This window comes from Bos indicus, chromosome 15, assembly GCF_029378745.1.
Source record: "Bos indicus isolate NIAB-ARS_2022 breed Sahiwal x Tharparkar chromosome 15, NIAB-ARS_B.indTharparkar_mat_pri_1.0, whole genome shotgun sequence".
In the NCBI taxonomy this organism is placed as follows: domain Eukaryota; kingdom Metazoa; phylum Chordata; class Mammalia; order Artiodactyla; family Bovidae; genus Bos; species Bos indicus.
Window position 1 is genome coordinate 76,644,297 of NC_091774.1, and position 18,633 is coordinate 76,662,929.

The 18,633-nt window shown below is 40.8% G+C and overlaps 1 protein-coding gene across 27 annotated transcripts in view; it reads right to left on the reverse strand.

The window, feature by feature from the left end:
• PHF21A (PHD finger protein 21A) overlaps window positions 1-15,240 on the reverse strand; it is a 192,580-nt gene extending 177,340 nt beyond the window's left edge. For 6 of the 27 annotated variants that reach the window (XM_070804149.1, XM_070804153.1, XM_070804156.1 and 3 more), the window contains exon 1: window positions 14,670-15,238. The gene's annotated coding sequence lies outside the window, so the exon portion shown is untranslated. The other 21 variants (XM_070804141.1, XM_070804154.1, XM_070804146.1 and 18 more) reach the window with 12 other exon arrangements.
• Between the last annotated feature and the right edge of the window lie 3,393 nt (window positions 15,241-18,633).

An 18,633-nucleotide genomic window follows, 5' to 3' on the forward strand; every position in this document is an offset into this window, starting at 1 on the left:
CACCAGACTTTACAGGCACAGGAGATATGCCCCTGGTGACTAGATCACTGCAGTGCTCAGGAAGTAGCACACTGTAAATCAGGTTAAAAGCCCCCAGCCCATCTCCCTGCACACTCAGACCCACGCTAACCATGCACTGCAAGATACAGGCAATTCAGACACGTCCCAGTGAGATCTTCTATAAAATGAATGTCGCTCTGCAAGTACCCAAGTGCACACAGTACCCTTCCATCACCCCATCTTCTTCTTTCCAAACACCATAAAAAACACAGCAAAAGGAATGAATGAATCTAAGCTACTTAAAAATCATAGCAAATGTCCAATGATAACTACAGATTTAAATGAGAAAAAAATGCAAAATTCTCAGTTTTGTAACTTGTCCAAATTCTACATTCAAAAGGCAGTAGGCCTCTTTGAAAGCCTCAATTCTTAGACTACGTTGTTAGCATACACGTGCCCTGAAGGGTGTCTAGAAAAGTCCATTTCTGCCTCAGATTCTACAAATCTTGATATGCATATTTAAAACAAGATCATTACTGTTGGATTACAAGTTACTGGGCTTTTACCCTAATATCTATTAATATGACAATGTAGTTAACAATATAAACAAAAATATTAAGCATGGATTTAATATTTGCAATATTAACATGGAATATACACAGAAAATAAATAGAAAAACAGGACTGGACCTGGAGGTACTGAGAACTTGACACAATAAGAACAGGAACTATTGCAGCTCCCTCCATTGACATCGTAAAGTTGCCACATTTTCTGGGCTCTCTTTTGAATTAATGTGGCATCTGTTCCAAGTACAGCATGCTAACATTTTACTAAAAGATATTTTCATTCTACATTTGTATCTGGTTTGCTTTTATTTGAACTCCTGTTTTATTTCAGTGGTCATTATTTCCTTATACCAAGTTGTCAATTTGGCATTCCTGATCTATCTCCCTTGAGGACAAAAAGGGTGGGGAGGAACCATCAGCTTAAAACCCTCTAACAGCAATAATTACAATATGCTTTGCATATACATTAAATAAAGAGAATAAGCAGCAGAAAGATTTTTGTGGGCTTTTTGGTATCAGGTCCTGATAAGCTAACGGCATCTGTTCCTTTCAGAAAAAGAATTCTGCTCTGAGTTATGTGGGGGGAGGAGGGGGGAGTAGAAAACAAATACTAAATAGAATAATTCAAGTTACAAAGTTTGGTCTTCGTGAAATGATGATTTCAATAATTTGCACATATCCAACCCTATCGAGTGATAATTGCTTTTTAAGACAGCCTCAAAACTGCTGCAGCAACAAGCCAAATACAACCACTTGTACTTAACATGCATGCTGCATACTCCACAATGTTACGTCATATCAGGCACAGAGAAGACGCTTACCAAGCTATCCTGCGTTCTATAAACTGCCTAACAACAACAGGAAAAGGCACTGCCATCTCCATAGTGGGAGTAGGAGCTGTCAGGGTAGGCCAGCCTTCTCCCTTTGGTCAACTCTGAAGAAAACAAATAAGGCCTATATTTCTGTCTTTTAAGCTAACCTCTCTCAAGGCCTTTACTCTCGATCATTCAGCCTTCACAGAAAGAAAGGCTGTTGCTTTAAAATTAAAAAGCTGTAAAAGATCACTCCAACTTAAGAGCCCCACACTTTGTACCAATGGTCCTCCAGGTGTCCCCATGGCTACCTCTTCTGCAGAAGAATGGCCTATCTAGGCCGCTAGTCTCCAAGTGGGTGCACCCACCCTGGGGAAAGAAGAGGGCCATGGGAAGAAATTACAACTTATGTTTTTAAATCTCATCCTTTTTAAAATTTCTAATTTCCTGTATGTTTTATAACATGCATAAAATACTAGGTTCAGGAAATTATATATAAATACACATTTATGGGGGCCATAATATTTAAGTTTGGGTATACAGGTTAAGAAGACCAAAACTAGAATAAGAAAGGCAGGAAAATTAGGCTCTGCTATTAATATCAACTTACTCAAATTCTTGTCTCTGCCTCAGTTTTACCATCCATGGCATATACTGAGTCCTTTGTGCATTTATCAAATTATTATGAGAAATAATAAAATACTCTCCAGAGCATAGTCTAAGCCACACAAAATGAAAAGCACCTAAGAAGCTACCAATGAGAGATAACCTTAACTTGGCTTGTTAAAACTAGTTAACTGCTACACCCTATCAGACCCAATTCTTAGAATTTTAAGGCCATGCTCTAGCACTTCACTAAATAGGGATCTAAAGACCTACAAAGCACTTTAGATAAGAGCACATTCTAGAATTAGAAAGACACATTTTAAACTTTTATAATGAAAAACTTACTATCCATAAAAATTTTCAACTTAAAAATTACAAAGGTGAATTATTAATATAACCTTATCAACAAGTCAAAACTCTCAAAGCTAGAATCAAAAGATATTTACTGCAGATTATAAGGTCTTTAGAATGCTTTTTAAAATATAAATAACACCAGAAAAAATGAATTATTGGTACTCATTAAATTATTGGCACTTCCAATTATTTACCTTCCTTTTTTTTTTTTTTTTTTTTTACTGCTTTAAAAAATGCTGGGTTACCAGTATAGCATTCAAAGGTGATTGAGTAAGTAGGGTTAGGGATGAAGGTGAGGTCAACCAACACTAATTCCTAGGCAGGATATCTGTACGCCCATTAATCTGTACTGGTTTGCGTTTCTATTTATTAAAACAGCACAAGTATTTTCTTGGTTTTAAAACTCTACTGTATAAATGTTGAATGAACCCCTCCTAACAATCAGAAAGAGAGACTACAATTTTTTTTAAAAAGTTATCTGAAACCACAACTGATCTCCTTATAAATAACTACCAGAATAAACTAACAGAATTTAATTCTTAAGTGATATTTCCTAATTTACTTGTGCAGGACAGAAAACAATGTTTTCATTTTACTTAAGATGACATTTTAAATTTTTAAAAAATAACTACAACCATTTCTAATGGTGGCACAGTGGTCAAGAATCAGCCTGGCAACGCAGGAGATGCAAAGAGACAAGGGTTCAATCCCTCTGTTCAGGAAAATCCCCTGGAGTAGGAAATGCAAACCCACTCCAATATTCTTGCCTGGGAAATCCCATGGACAGAGGAGCCTGGCGGGCTCCAGTTCTTGGGTTCGCAAAGAGTCGGACACAACTGAGCACGCATGCAACTCAACTCAAACAAAAAGAACGTAAATGCTTTCTGTCCCACAGGTAATACTCAGTCTAGGGCATTAGAGGTTTACAGTCTTAATATACAAATCTTACCTACCTCTCTCCTTCCAACCTCACTACCATTTCCCACCTGAGCCTTATTTTCCAAAAACAAGCCAAATTTTTTAAAATAGCCACCCGAAAAAAATAAACTTTAAGTATGATGGTATAATTTTACTTATTTTTAAAATGTATATACATTACACATGGGGCTTCTTTGGTGGCTCAGTGGTAAAGAATCCGCCTGAGTCAGGAAGATTCCCTGAAGAAGGAAATGGCAACCTGCTCCAGTATTCTTGCCTGGGAAATCCCATGGACAGAGGAGCCCGGCAGGCTACAGTCCACAATGGGGTTGTAAAAAAGTAAGACACAACTTAGCAACTAAACAACAACATTATACATAGTTAAATACACAGGAAAATTTTAAAGTAGATGAGAATGGGCTAACTTTGGTTTTCTACTTTACACATATCTGTATTGCAAGTATTACTTTTATAACTCCAGTTCTCTGCCTTTTGATGTTTTTAAAATATTAAAACAAACTATTAAAAGAAAGGACACTTACCATCCTACCCTCTAAAATACTGACAGTTACCTAAGGACTGATTGAAATAGCTAATGTAAACCATCTGCACCCACTAAGAAAATGGATAACCTACCCTGCTACAGTGCCCAAATTGCAACCTTTAAGAAACAGGTACTAGAGCCTACTCCACAGCAAGCACTGTGCTTTGCAAAGGGCACACAGTGATGGACAGGACATGGGTAGTGTGTGCTCAGTCGTGTCTGATTCTTTGCAACACCATGGACTGTAGCTCACCAGCCTCTTCTGTCCACAGAATTTTCTAGGCAAGAATATGGGAGTGTGTTGCCATTTCCTATTTCAGGGGATATTCCTGATCCAGGGATCGAACCCACATCTTTTATGTCTCCTGCATTGGCAGGTGGATTCTTTACCACTGCGCCACCTAGGACAGGAAATACACTATCCCAAATGCCTTCATTTCCATTCCATTCCACTGCTTACTATTCAACCTAACCCAACAAAATCAGATGAAACATTCTTAAAAGGATATGTCAAAGCTGTGGCCATTTTGGTAGATTGAAAACTCCTTTAGTAACGCACTTGCTAAGCTTCTACAGGAATTACAGAGCTTAGTACAGCATTACAGACACTTAAAAGGAGGGGCTCTGGAATCAAACTTGGGCTTGAATTAATATTGTATCATGGCTATGTATGTGATCCCAGGGAAGCCTTCATTTCCTCATCTGTAAAATGGGGGTAGGTTAACAACAGTAAATCCTCAAACATTGCTGTGAAGACTAAAATTAACTGAGATACTGTATGTAAAAAGACTAGTACTAAACATACTAATAAACACACTAAACATATAATAACAGATAACCCTAAAATACAAAAACTGTTCACCACTTGCCAAATATTTAAAGTCTTATATATATGCCCTTTCTCCAAGAACAAATATATGTATTTGTTTAAGTTTGAATATTAACACAACATTTTTCAACATAAAAGGCCATAATTGAAACTTTTCAATAACGTAACACAGTATACTTACAATATCTTATATATATATACACACAAACACAGCGGTGCATACTGTCAAGAACTACACTGCAAACACGCTAAGACTTGTCTGTTGGCCACGGGGCCGGGGAGGGTGATCCATACCACCAATTACGGTTCTAGCTCATATATTTAGATTCTATAAATATTAACACTGTTAACATAATACAGACAAGTATCTTAAAATCCAGCCATCTATTAGTGATTAAAAACTCAAATTTTTATGTACTTCTTTAGTCTATAAAGTACATTCATGAGTATTATTTCATCCTTTTAGGAATACAGTGAAGCAGGCTTTCACCATTATCCCGATTTTACTACAGTACTGGGAAAATTAAAGCTCAGCTAGGATGAATTTCCCAAGAGTGTACAGCCAGTGACAGGACTGGTCTTAAACCCAGGTCTTCTGACAGTATCACAACCGTTTCATTTACAAGTGGTCTGGGACACTTAATTTAAAAAAAGATAGAAAACTGTGCTCAATAATTCAGGTGTGTCAGAGGGCTCTACAGATAATTACACATGGCTGCCCAGTTTCACTCCTCTTACATCCTCTCCTTATTTCCAACTTTAGTGTGTAACTATAAAATGTAGATAAGAATTCATCCAAACTTCCTGCACTGGCCAAGTAACACCAGAGACAATTTCTCCCTTACACTTAGCCCTTAGAATTTAACATCTCTGTAACCACTGAATTAATTTCATTTTAATATTAGGTCTTAAAAAGATGAGTTAATATAGAATAAAACCATTAATAATGTAGAAGCATATCCAACCAGATTCCATAAATTTATGACATATCTAAAAAATCTATCTAATGTCTAAACTACAAATATTAACCAGTTTCAGTACACCTTTATGAGGAAAAAAAAAGATTAGTATTATTACAGTGGAATGGGTTGTTGTATAAATAAGTACTTGAATAATTACTACTAAAGGCAGAGCTTTCTTAAATAAACACAGCAGCCCTCAGCAATAGCATTCGATGAACTCTAATAGACAGTGGTCAAGGAGGTAATAAAGACACTTCCCTGATTCTACATACACTCAGACTAAGGCACATACACCACACCTTATGCCTACATTTTCCAATATTCCCAGGTGTCCCTTTTCCTTTTCAAAAAGCTAAAAGCCATGTAGATAAAAAATTATCCTCAAACAATTTCAAGAGCTGAAAAGAAGTTCATGTCCTAAAAGAGAAAAATAACATAAAGACTTATGACTTCTTTGAACCTAACATTTTAAGTCCATCCCACAGACCTGAAACTACATTTTCTTTTTGCGGCTGCTCACTGGCCTCCAATACATCAATCCTGTAACACTGTGAACTGTGGTGACAGACTGTTTCATGCTTCTAAACACGACAGAATTTTTCCAAGGTTACATACACTGTGACACGAGGAAATTTTGACAGCACCTTATTTTCATTTATCAACTAGTTTGGATGTTCTAACAGTGCAAACATTAACAAAGAAATTTTCATTATCTTTTGAACTTTCTAAAATCAACCAAAGGCCATGGCACAGTGGCAAAGAGTTCTGAATAGGCAAAGCTGAATCCCGGTGAAAACTCTGCTACCAGCTGGTTGTCTGATTTGGGGCATATATCACTTAGGGAGAAACTGAGGTGTGAAGACATTTTATGTATGGCAAAAAATTCTAAGGAACTGCCACATCATTACTATAGACCAAAAATCTCAAGGTCTGTTTAGAACATCCTGAGTTTCTGATCAAATAAATAATAATGTAAAAAGAGGAAAAAATGTAAATCATGATATTTTAAAAAATAACAATAAACACTACTACTAAACCTATTACTAACCATATACATTTATTGAGACTTTATTATGTGCCAGGCACTGTGCTAAGCACTTTCACAGATTTTAACATTTAATCCCTACAACACTGACACTAGATAAGAAAGTAGAAAGTATTAGAACCCTCAAAAGGACAGAATTTTTAAATTTACAAATGAAAATATAAACAAATTACACTTTGTTTTTATAACTTTACGTTTTTCTCTACCTTTCAGCCTTTAGCTTTGAGTATTAAACTTACACTAAAATAACAATTATTTTCAGGTCTTTGTCTTCCATTTAAAGAATACTGAGACTCAAGATGTTGACAATCATTACAGAAGAGTAAAAAATTCTACTTAAATTCTGGCACAAAAATAACCCTTCCATCCAACTTAGCTGTCCCCATTCAAAGAAAGAACTGCATATATATCAGGCCCTACAGTAACAGTCTTCTAATGCCCACACTAGCAATCAATTGATGCTGTAATTATAAAGAAATCTGTATCATCACCAACAACAAAAAAAGTTACAACTGCTAAGTCAAGTTTTCAGTATATATACATATGTACGCTATTCTACATGTAAATCTTTTAGCAACTGATTTTAAGAAACAGCTAATGCATCTAAGGTAAAATCACATTAGGGTGTTTCTGAAGACTCACTTTAGAATACTAGCAGCATAATAATCATGACATTAGCAATCAAACTTTACTTAGCAGAAAGTTCTTAGAGGCTTTGGGAAGCTGTGTATAAAATGGAGTAGACAGGAGGGAAGGGTTCCCTGTGCTGTTAAAATCAACTACAGGTCCCAGCATGCAATGCTCTATTCTGGAGCTAGGCAAAAAACTGCACTGCATCTTGGGATTTGTAGTAAGTAAACCATTTCACCCTATCACAGTAAGTTTTAAGAAACTCTGAACTATCTAGCACAATCTGACTAGATCTTATTACCAGGGCCTAGTCAAATCTACATATAATTTGTCTGTTCTCTGCCCTAGCACAGATTCTTTACTATATCAGAAAAAAAGTATCAATTAACATTTAGATGAACATTTTCACGTTAGAAAAACAGAATAACTGTATAAAAGAAATCTGTAAAAAGCAAAAAGATGCGACACAAATTTAAAATGATATTTAAAGATACAACTTTCAAAACAATTGCTTAAATTTTATCAGTTTCAAAGCTTTCTATCCCCTATACCCCAAAAAAGTTTTAATTTATCAGGTTTTCTCTTAACAGTCTTTCAAGCTACATTTTATAAATAATTTTTCTTGAAGAAAATTCTCACAAGAAAACATTTTCCATACTTTCATACTGCCCACTAGGCCCACTGGGAACTACATTCTTATAGGAGACACATAAAACCATCACACACAACAACAATACTTAAGTCCCTCTTTTGTCGAGTCCTTACTATTTACCCCCTCCACTTCTCACCCTTCATTTCACATACACATCTGTTTGTGAAAAGAACACTTAGGAAAATACCAATTACAGATCCATTTCTCTCATCCACTGACTTTTCCCGAAACACGGAAGTTGTTTTTTTTTTTAGAAGCTATCAACGACATGTCCAAACCCAAGTGGGTAACTTTGAGCTGTAATATATGTATATAATTTCTACACACACTCTCATTTTCTGCAGCACTGAAGGAGGAGGACTAAAGAAGGAAGAACTAAGTGCAATCTGCATTAGGAGGCCTAACACAGGTGGTGGGTTATTTTCAGGCAACAGCACCTTCACAAACATGTTGTGGAATACAGTCCAAGAAATTCCTAACAAGGAAAGATAAGCTGGCACACAAATTTAACACAATCCAGCTAAAAATCACCTGCAGCACATGCTACTACATTTCACCATAAAAGTGACAGGCTACTAGAGGATCTGAAGCTTCATCAATACAACATACTGTCCATAAGGCCAGAGAGAGCAGTTGCCATGGTTACTATCACCCACTTTGATCAGGAAATTATTGTCATTACTCTGAAGTTTTTGGTACTTATTTAAAATTTTAAAAAACAGTCTAGGGTTCTGACTGTTAATTGAGTCAGAGAATCAACTACTGTTTGATTTGTAAGTATGCTGCTTTAGAGATCCACATGGTTAACAATACTTGGATCTGCAGCAGAAAAAAATCAATTCCTCTCTGCTGCTCCTTCTCCTCAAGTACTGACAGTTTGTATTCTCAATGCAGCCAAAACAATAAAACAAAACCCATCTTTTTGGCTTCTGTGTTTAAGTTATTTTTCTCCCCTAGGCCCACAAACAAAGTCAAAATATAACCTAGATCATCAACCTGTTAGGCCCCATCCCTTTCCTATCTCCAAATTATCGGTTCACTTTTTTTGTCTACTTTAAAAAGCAGAAAAACATTTCCATAGATGATTCCAAAATATAGGAAAGAATAGTTTCCTCCAGCTGAGACCTGCTCACTATTTTTTCTTTAAAAAGGGGGCAGAGGTGTGCAGTCTGCAGTGTGTTGGAGGGAGAGAAATGGAGGGGCATTCAAACTGCCTAACAAGTGTCTAGCGTAAGAAAGTTGCTTTAGAAAAACTCAAAGGATGACTGAAACACAGATTATCTCTTAAGGGGAAGAGTTCACCACCTTCCCAGTTTAAGACTCAATTGATAGACAAGCAATATAAGAGTTATTCCTAACGAAAGGTCTATTTCAACATTCTCACCAAAGGTAACTGTTCAAAAAATTCAATACACAAGTAAGATGATATGAAAGTCCACGAAACAGTATGGCCACATGCACACACACGATACAAAGAAGGAAACATATGCTACTGAAGAAATAAATAAACAATAATTTTCATGCAGTATTAACATATTACTTTTAAAAAAAACACCTCAAAACAGCAAAAATACACACCTGGTAAAGTTAGAAAGTGATCAAAATACATTGCTATGCTCCTGAAGAATATTTAAGGCCTACGAAAAAAAGCCCATATACAAAAGTTCTGAGAAGTCAACATAAATCATTAATATTTCCCAGCACAAATTAATATGAAGATTCAAACATGTTTCAAGAAATCAGCTCTGAATATATATATAAATGACTTCTGTCAAAGGTTAGAGACCTAAAACTATAACCCCTTTTCTCCCTTTCAACAGTAATTAAATACAAAAGACTTCAGCAATAAAATATTAAGGATCCAAAATTTAAAAACACATTACTAAAACCTTAATGTCAGTATTTCCTCAAAAAAAAAAAAAAAAAAAGAAACTTCAGTGTTCACTGTCTAGAATGAAAACATTATATTACCCTGAGAAGTTTCATTTTTATCTACACAGTTAAATGTTTTTCTCACCCTTCACTGAAGCAAGTTTCTATGTTTAATTTCTAGTTGCGGTTATTTCATAAAGACTAGTTAATTCTAAAATTTAGGATACTATACCTTTTGATATGTTCACAAAATAGGAACTCCCCATTATCTATATGTTTCTTTATTTCAGTCCAAATGTACGAGTAGAGTCTGTAAGAAAGCCAGAACTCAAAAGTTCTGAGTTTTAAACTCCTAAGTTATTTTGACACCAAAAATATTTCAGTGCACTCCTCTAGATTTGAGTAGTCATTTCCTCACGCATCCTTCTCAATTAGAAAAACAAAAATGATACACACAGGTACCTAATACTAACGCATACAGATACATGTCTTTTTCACTCTGAACAAGTTTGAATGGTTTAGTCAGCAAGAATTTTTCAGAAAGTTAGCAGGATCAGTCAAAACAATCAAAATATTAACCATGACATCTGTTACTCTGTGTGTTACTAAAAGTCTATAGAAAAATACAGGAACTTTAAAATAATCACTAAAATCAAGTACTATCACATCAATGGAGAATGAAGAAAAACTTTAACAGGAGATACACATTTCACAGGGTCTACAAAAGGAAAAATTTATTATTTATTTTTTATTAGGGGAAACTGCCTAGACAGCATTTTTAAACAAAGCTTCAATATTCTAACAAAGAGCTTTTTGGTAACCAGAGCAGTATTAAAAAAAAGTTCATAAAGTGTTCTGGGTGCACTTTTAATGCACTCGTTTCCCAAATCATATGAATAAAGTTAATATTTTAAAGCCAGGAGCTTCTGCCCATGTATTAATTAGCCACCTATCTCAACAACTTAACATCTGCATGGCTGCTGACAATTTACAAAGAACTTTCACATGTATTATATCATTTGATCTTACTGAGAAAAAAGTACAGCATTATTTCCAAAAAACAAACAAAATTCAAACAAGTTCATCAAATTTGCTACACATTCTTAAGTTTTTAAAACTTTGATATAAAACTTTACAAGCCACCACAGTACCATAATATTTCCAGTGATAAATCAATTCACCTAAGACTAACAAGAGTTTCAAAGGACCATGTGCTATAAATGCTACGAAAATACTTCCATCTTTATGCAATTATTGTTGTGTTACTAACAGCCATATCAGCAATGACCTATACCCACAGACAGAACTTTACTTCTAGTTCAAGAATCTCGGTCTTTGGAGGCCAACTCAAACACATTAACTGCATGTATTTATAAAGTTGAGGGCCTAAGAATTTATCTATTAGGATTACTGTCCACAGATGGGAAGGAAAAAAACACAGAAAGTCTAAGAATTTTTCCATACAATATCTCCCTTTCCAATAATAGTTCAAGTACTCTATATCTCACTCAATATTATAAAGATGACCTCAAAGTCAAAAGTCCCAAGTCGTATTAACTACTTTTGTTTATAGCCATCCACAGCACATAATTTTTAAAAACGTGTTCAACACTCCACTCACCAATATGAGAGTAACTCCAATATGAGACTAATTATTTTCCAAGCAAAATATTTCTAACAGTACTCTGTACCTAAGGGCAGCATCCTTAAGCTGTCCACCATAAGCAATCTACTTTGTGTAATATTGTAAGCAGGTAAAAAGCAATCACAAATTTCAGCTTCTAATAGCGAATGGAATTTTTCAATGGACTTACTCAAGATCTTTCTGGAACTTTAAGATGTTAATCCTGTTGCTTAGCTGAAGCTAAGTAGAGCTGTAATAAGTAGCAAGACCCTTACAATTCAGAGGTTTCCTTTATCTTGCTGTAGCACCTCCTGCTGGATACCATTTAGAGTTCTTCATGTAAGCAGAAGAAGAGTATTTCTGAGGCAGCTCTTCCAGATGACTGAATGGGAAAAAGGATGGACCCTTCAAAGCTAAAAGAAATAGGGGCCACCCAACACTTACACCTCTTAAAAACAAAATCTGGCAGAGGCAGGGGGCTTTTTACTTTTCCAGTTCCATAAAGACTCACCTGGGAGTTCTAAGTGCAATAAGCTTAAATAAAGCTTGCAAAATTATCTTAAAACTATGTTAAAAATCTTCTGAAGCATTCAAGCGAAAAGACTATTAAGACCATCCAAGCAACATCAGTCATATTGCAAATACTATTACCTTAAGAAAAGCAAAAGTATGACATAAAGAAAAGCACCTGGAATATTTTTAATGTGTTAGCCAGAAACTTGAAGAATTTTCTGCACTATTACTATACTCTTCATTTAAGGATGGTTGTATCTACAAAAGTTTTAAGTACAGAATTTTTTCATAAACATGAGCATAACTGCAAACAAAAACTTCCTCTTTGCCATCAAAAGATGTGTCCTGAGATTTTAAAATGCATTCTTAAACATTTTAAATGGACCTTAATAAGCCAGTTTTAAGCCCACAACATAGATTCCATATATAAAGAGAGAAAAAGAACAGAAAAGGACTTACCAAAATCAAAATGAATAATAGTATTTCCAATAAAAATGTAGTAACAGTTTCCTACAATGCTGTGAAACCAAGTAAATTGTGAAACTTAGAAAAAAAAAGGGGGCTGGGGGAGGGGGCTAGTCTTCAGAAAGCAAAAGAAAAGCTGACCTATTTATTTCTACTGCCCAAACGTGAGTGAACATCAGATGTAAACAAACCCAACATAAACGTTGAAAAGTACACTTCGATGTCTTAGCCCCAGTTTCAGTCCCTTTAGCAGGCCCTCAAGGAAGCTACAGATGTTGGTGAGTACCCTCTCTAAAAGGAGATATTCAAGCTCTGCGCCCTAAAGAACCCCTTTAAAGTGTGCCTATGAAAAGGCTTCCTTCCTAGAGTGCATAACTGCTTTAAAAAAAAAAAAAAAAAACTTTCATCAGTCCAATTAATCTGATTCTAATATTCTGCTATCAATTATTAATATATAAATGTTCTTCCTTCTCCAACGTCCCCAGCTCAAGCATCTACATTCCTGACCCTAAAATGCTCAGCTCGCACCCCAGCTATGGAGCAAATCTTTGAAAACCAAAATAGAGCCACAAAGTTCACTGTCAAGGCCAGTGCTGAGGCCCGCACACGCCCGGACCTTAACTCACATTTTAAATTCTAGAAAGCCATACTTGCAGAGACATCATTTAAAAACAAAACAATGTGGACGTGCGGAGTAAGATCCTCTACTTCAAGACCTAAACAAAGAATATTTCAACATATGACCGGAATATGATGACACCAGATTCACCAATGAAAACAAAACCTGCCTACCATTAGCAGTCGTGCCCTCATCTCGACAACTCAACTACTTAGAAATCACTCTCGGCACATCTGCACCCCACAACCGGCGTGTGGCCTTCTCCGGGGGTGCAAGCCACAGACAAAGTTGAAAAGAGACATTCTTCCCCCCGGTGCCCAATCTCGACATCGACCCCTCCCCTGCCAGGACCACCTCGCTGCTACCCACCATCGCGAACGTGGTCAGGGGAGAGAAAAAAAAAAAAAGAAAGAAATCCTAGCAGCACCGCTCAGCAGAATAAAGAGACCAAAGAGAGGATGACGAGAAGTGTTGGGAACTGCGTGCACGACGGGGCTGGACCAAACGGAAAGAGTCCCACTCCGCGTGCCCCTCCCCCCGGCGGGGGCGCGGGCGGGGGAGGGGCGGCCGCGGCCCCTCTCTTGCCGGCCCCGGCCCGCTCGGGGTACCGGGGGCGCCCCGCGGCCGCGGGCGGCGGGGGCGAGTGCGGGAGGGCCGGCCCCGGGGTGAGGGGTGCAGGCAGACTCTCCGGAATAACAAGTTGCAGAAGAAGAAGAATAAGCGGAATTTCCCCAACGCTGCTCCGGCCACCCAAGACAAATGCACCAACACACACACACACACACACACACACGTACACACACACACACACACACACACACACACACACGGGCCCGGCAGCGTCAGCAGCCGCAGCTTTTTTTTTTTTTAAACCAGATCCCTCAGTCATCAAACAAGATGGTTTTCCAAAAAAAAAAATTAAATAAATAACCATAATAAAAACTTCCCCCCGACAGCATCCCGAGGGGGTGGGGGGTGGGGTAGTGAAAGAGCCCCGGCGACCATCCCCGGGCCGAGGGGAGAGCGCCCAAGGGGGCGGACGAGGCTCCGCGCCCCCCGCCCCCGCCGGCCGCCCCCCCACCCACTCCCCGGCCCCCCGCCGGGACAATGTGACACCCCCCTCCCCGCCACCCCCGGCGCGCCGCCTCTGTCACCCGCTCCGGCCCAGCACTCAGCGCCCAGGCTCCCGAGGCTGCTCATAAACTTACTTCCAATTTATCCTGGGGAGGGGTGGAGGGCAGAGGGGAGGAAGGGGGAGACCAGGTTTTTCCATTGTCTTTTTTTTTTTTTTTTTTGGTTGGGGGGGGCGGTGGAATAGGAAGGGCACGCAGGGGGAGGGGGGCGCCCCGAAGGGGAAGTTATTGCTCAAATCTCAAGTTGACTGAGGGGTCCTGGCGCGAACACCCCCCGTTTCCCTCCTCCCTCCCACACACCCCTCCCCTCCCCCTCCCTCCTCCCCCCACCCCACAACAAACTCCAAGCAAGCAGCCCCCTGTTCCTCCCAGAGACAAACACCAGAGACAAGACAGCGAGAGAGAAAGAGAAGAGAGAAGAGAGAGGGGGAAGGGGGGAGGGAGGGGAAACAGAGCTACTCCAGAAAAAAAAAAAAAGAGAGGAGAGTGAGGAGAAGAGAGAATGGAAAAGCTGGGATACTGCACCCTCCTGCTGCTGGCTGGCTGTCCCCCCTGGCAGCTGGAGGCAGGAACTCTGAGCAGGAGAAGCAAGGAGGAGGAGGAGGAGGGAACTCTTCTTCATGGGGAGGGAGGGAAGGCGCTGGAGCGGCTGCTGCTGCTTCTCTGCTGCTCTGGGCCTCTCGCACTTTTTAGATATTAGTGTGTTAAGATGGTAGGTTGTTCCCCTCTCCCTCCTCCTCCTCTCTCTCTCCCTCTCTCCCTCACTCACTCTCTCTCTCTCCCTCTCTCTCTGGGCTGTTTCTTTCCTCCTCTTCCCCAGGCAAGGGGGGGTGGGGAGGAGGGGGTGGGGGGGGAGGAACTGGATCCTCCTCCTCGTCCAGGAGAGACACACACACACACACACAGGCCCCGGGCCGGAACGGGAGGGCAGAAATCAGAGCAGCAGGAGAGAAACTGTGGGAGACAAACAAGCCCAACTCTTCATCCTCCTCCTCCTCCTCCTCCTCAGCAGCAGCGGCGGCGGCGGCGGCGGCGAGCACCACCAGCCCATTCACCACCCGGCCCCGGGCCGCAGCACCTCCGCCGCCTCAGCCCGGGGATCCCTCCGCCCAGGCCCAGACACACTCTCGCCCGCGCGGGAGCCCGCCGCGCGGCCCCGCCGGCCCGCCGCCGCCGCCGCCGCCGCCGCCGTGCGCGCCCCCGTCGCTCCCGAGAGCCGGGCGAGAGGGACTGAGGCTGAGGAAAGCGGGGACGAGGGCGGAGTGGGGGGGGAGGGGGGGGCGGGGGAAGGAGAGGAGGCGCCGGGGTAGAGGGGCACGGGCGGGGGGGCGGGGGCCGCCGGGCGGAGTTGTACGGCGGCCGGCCCGGGCCGCCCCCCCGCCGCACCTCCCTCCCAGCGGCTCCGGGGAAAGTACGGGCCCCTCACCTCCCCCGGGGGGGTGGGGGGAGACGGCGGGAGGGGCGGCGGGGGGCCCGCGGCGGCGCTCGGCGGGCGGACTACTTGACGTGTCGGTGCGGCGAATTTATTTCACTTTGCCTAAGGAACGGGGTGTGCTGCGGCCCCCATTGCCTAGGGAAAAAACCCGGATGTAAAGTGAGTGAAACTAAACTAGAGTGAAGTAGGGCAGCGGCAGCCAAACTCCAGTGCAGCGGCGGCGGCGGCGGCTGTGGTGGTGATGGGGCTGAGCACCGAGCGGCCAAACTCCGGGGCCGCCGCAATGATGGGCCCGTGCAGCGCTGCAGCTCGGCATCTTAGGAGCTGCAGCTGAGGCGAGGCCGGAGCCCGCTGCGGCCGCCACTCCCCCCGCAACCCCCAGCACCACCACCACCACCACCAACTCGGCGGCCCGAACCCAACTCCCCCCTCCCGTCGGCAGGAGCTGCAAAAGGGTCTTCGGAGCGGCCCCAACTCCCTCCAGTGCAACAGCAGTTTGGAAAGGGGTGGGGGGGAAAGAAAGCCGTGGAGGGCAGGGACGGAGAGAAGCGAGGGGGAAAGCACTGCAATGGGGGAGCGTGGTCCAGGCAACAGGAGAAAGATGCCACCTCAAGTCGAATGCAACATGCAATCCCCGGCCGCCGCTCGCTCGCTCGCCCGCTCCCTCCCCTCACCACCCCGCCCCCTTTCCAAATAACTACCCTTGAACCACTTTATTAGCCACACTCCGTCCCACACTCGCTTCGGGGAGGGGCGGGGGCCGGGGTCCTCGCTCACCTTTATTTATTGCCGCTTTCTCCCCCCCTCTCCATGTTTTTTATTCCTAAGTTCTTTTGTTCTAAGGGGGATGATGGCATTTACTTTTCTGCTTTGTGTAGCAGGGCAATCACTGGGAATCGGCCACGTATAATCCGGCGGTTTGTCATATTTTATTAGTGAAAGTATTTTATGCCTATTCTGCCTCCAAGGACTGTAACATGGAGAACTGCAGCGAGGAAAAAAAAAAACATCAGAAGAATTCTTGTTTTGAGAGATTTCTTGGCGGGGCGGGGGGAAGGCTTTTTTTTTTTTTTTTCTTTTCCAGGGGGTTTATTTAGATTTTCAAATCGATAGTTTTCAACTTAGAGCTGAATGTTTTTGTATGGATATATTACTAGATTCTAAAATAATACCTAACCACGAAAAGGAAAAAATAAAAGTCCAAAAATCTTAGATTTTTTTTTTTTAATTCCTACTGGGCGGTGATTATTATCTGTTCTGTTCAGCACGCTGGACTTAACGTAGTGTTGGCCTTCGAATGTTAAATAACAATAAGCCCCAACCTCAACTGAATACAAATGGGGGGTGGGGGTGGTTTTGTTTTTAAGGCTCAGCACTTTTGTAGCATCTGCCACTACGCATTTTTCAGGCATTGATTAGCCATGCAACTCCCATAGGCATGAAGTCCAGTTTTTGCAGATAAAGAGCAACAGTGGTGAGACGATTTGCTCAAAGTCAAAGTGAGTCATTGACAGAACCAGAAATAGTCTTGGACTCTATTTGTTACTAGTCACATCTTTTATATTAAATACTACTTCCCTTAAGAAGTAAACAGTATTTAAAAATAAATGGACGTTCTTTATCCTGTTTTGTATTTCCACCAGAGGTGCTTTGAGATCCCTGGACATGCAAGCATTTTTTTATTTCTGCAAAATTAAGTTTCATTTCTCAAGAAAAAGCAATTTTAAAAAATTCTGATTTCTTAACGCTAAAGGATAAATAAAATTATGGGCTTTATTTTACATGTGTAGCCCATTTAGTGCTCTGAGCTTTACATTAAAAAAAAATTTCATAGCAGAGTGTAAGAGTTTGAGATTGAAAATGAAAGTCCCTATAAATGATTCAAAAAGCTTGGATAAACTCATAATGTTGTGAAACTAAACCCATAATGCAGTCAGTATAAATAAAGGAAGGACTGGTTGGGTAGTAAGATGCAGCTTTACTGTCTAGCGATAACTCTAATGTATCTAAAAGATGAGTGAAGGCAGGGGTCTTTCAAGAAGAACCCACTAGGCACTGGACCAGAATCTAATGGTGTCATTTCAAATCAGCCCAGGCTGTCAAAATTTTTTCAGAGCAAGACTGCTTTAGCATTCTTTCTGGCAGAAAAAAAAAGTTTAGAATGTTTCAGAATTTCATAGAAAAAATTGAGAAACTCGCATTGTGCCTGAATGTGTAAATGCTGTAGAACAGGGGTCAGCAAATTTTTTTTCTGTAGAATCCCAGATAGGAACTATCTTAGACTTTGCAGGCCACATAGTCTCTGTCACAACCTCTCAACTCCATGCAGTTGTAACACAAGAGTAGCCATAGAAAGTAGGTAAACAAATGAGCCTGGCTGTGTTGTAATAAAGCCTTTATTTATGGGCAGTGACATTTTAATTTTATGTACTTTTTATGTGTCAGAAAATATTCCTATTTTTTTCACCCTTTAAAAAAAAATGTTAAAACATTCTTAGCTCATGGACCTCAAGAAACCAGTGGGTGGGCAGGATTGGGCCCACGGGCCATCCTTTATCAACCCAATTTTTGAAGACTAAAGCCCCTGAACTTCTTGTATAAGTGCTTCTTTACTAACATGTTTGAATAGCAATCAAACTGTTGTCCACTATGCTCCGCTGTCCATGGAATTCTCCAGGCAAGAATATTAGAGTGGGTTTCCACTCCCTTTTCCAGGGGATCTTCCCAGCCCAGGGATTGAACCTGGGTCTCCCGCATTGCAGGCTGATTGTTTACTGTCTGAGCCACCAGGAAACTTCCCAAATATTTCTCACTAAATCCATAACAATCAAAAATGAGTGTCATAAAATAGCTGCTGTATAACACAGGGAGCTCAGCTTGGTGCTCTCTGATAACCTAGAGGCTGGGTTGCTGGAGGTGGGGTGTGGGAGGGAGGCTCAAGAGGGAGGGAATATATGTATGTATATGGCTGATTCACATTCTGCTGTTGTTGTACAGCAGAAACAGACACAACATGGTAAAGCAATTAAACTCCAAAAAAAATAAATGTAAACT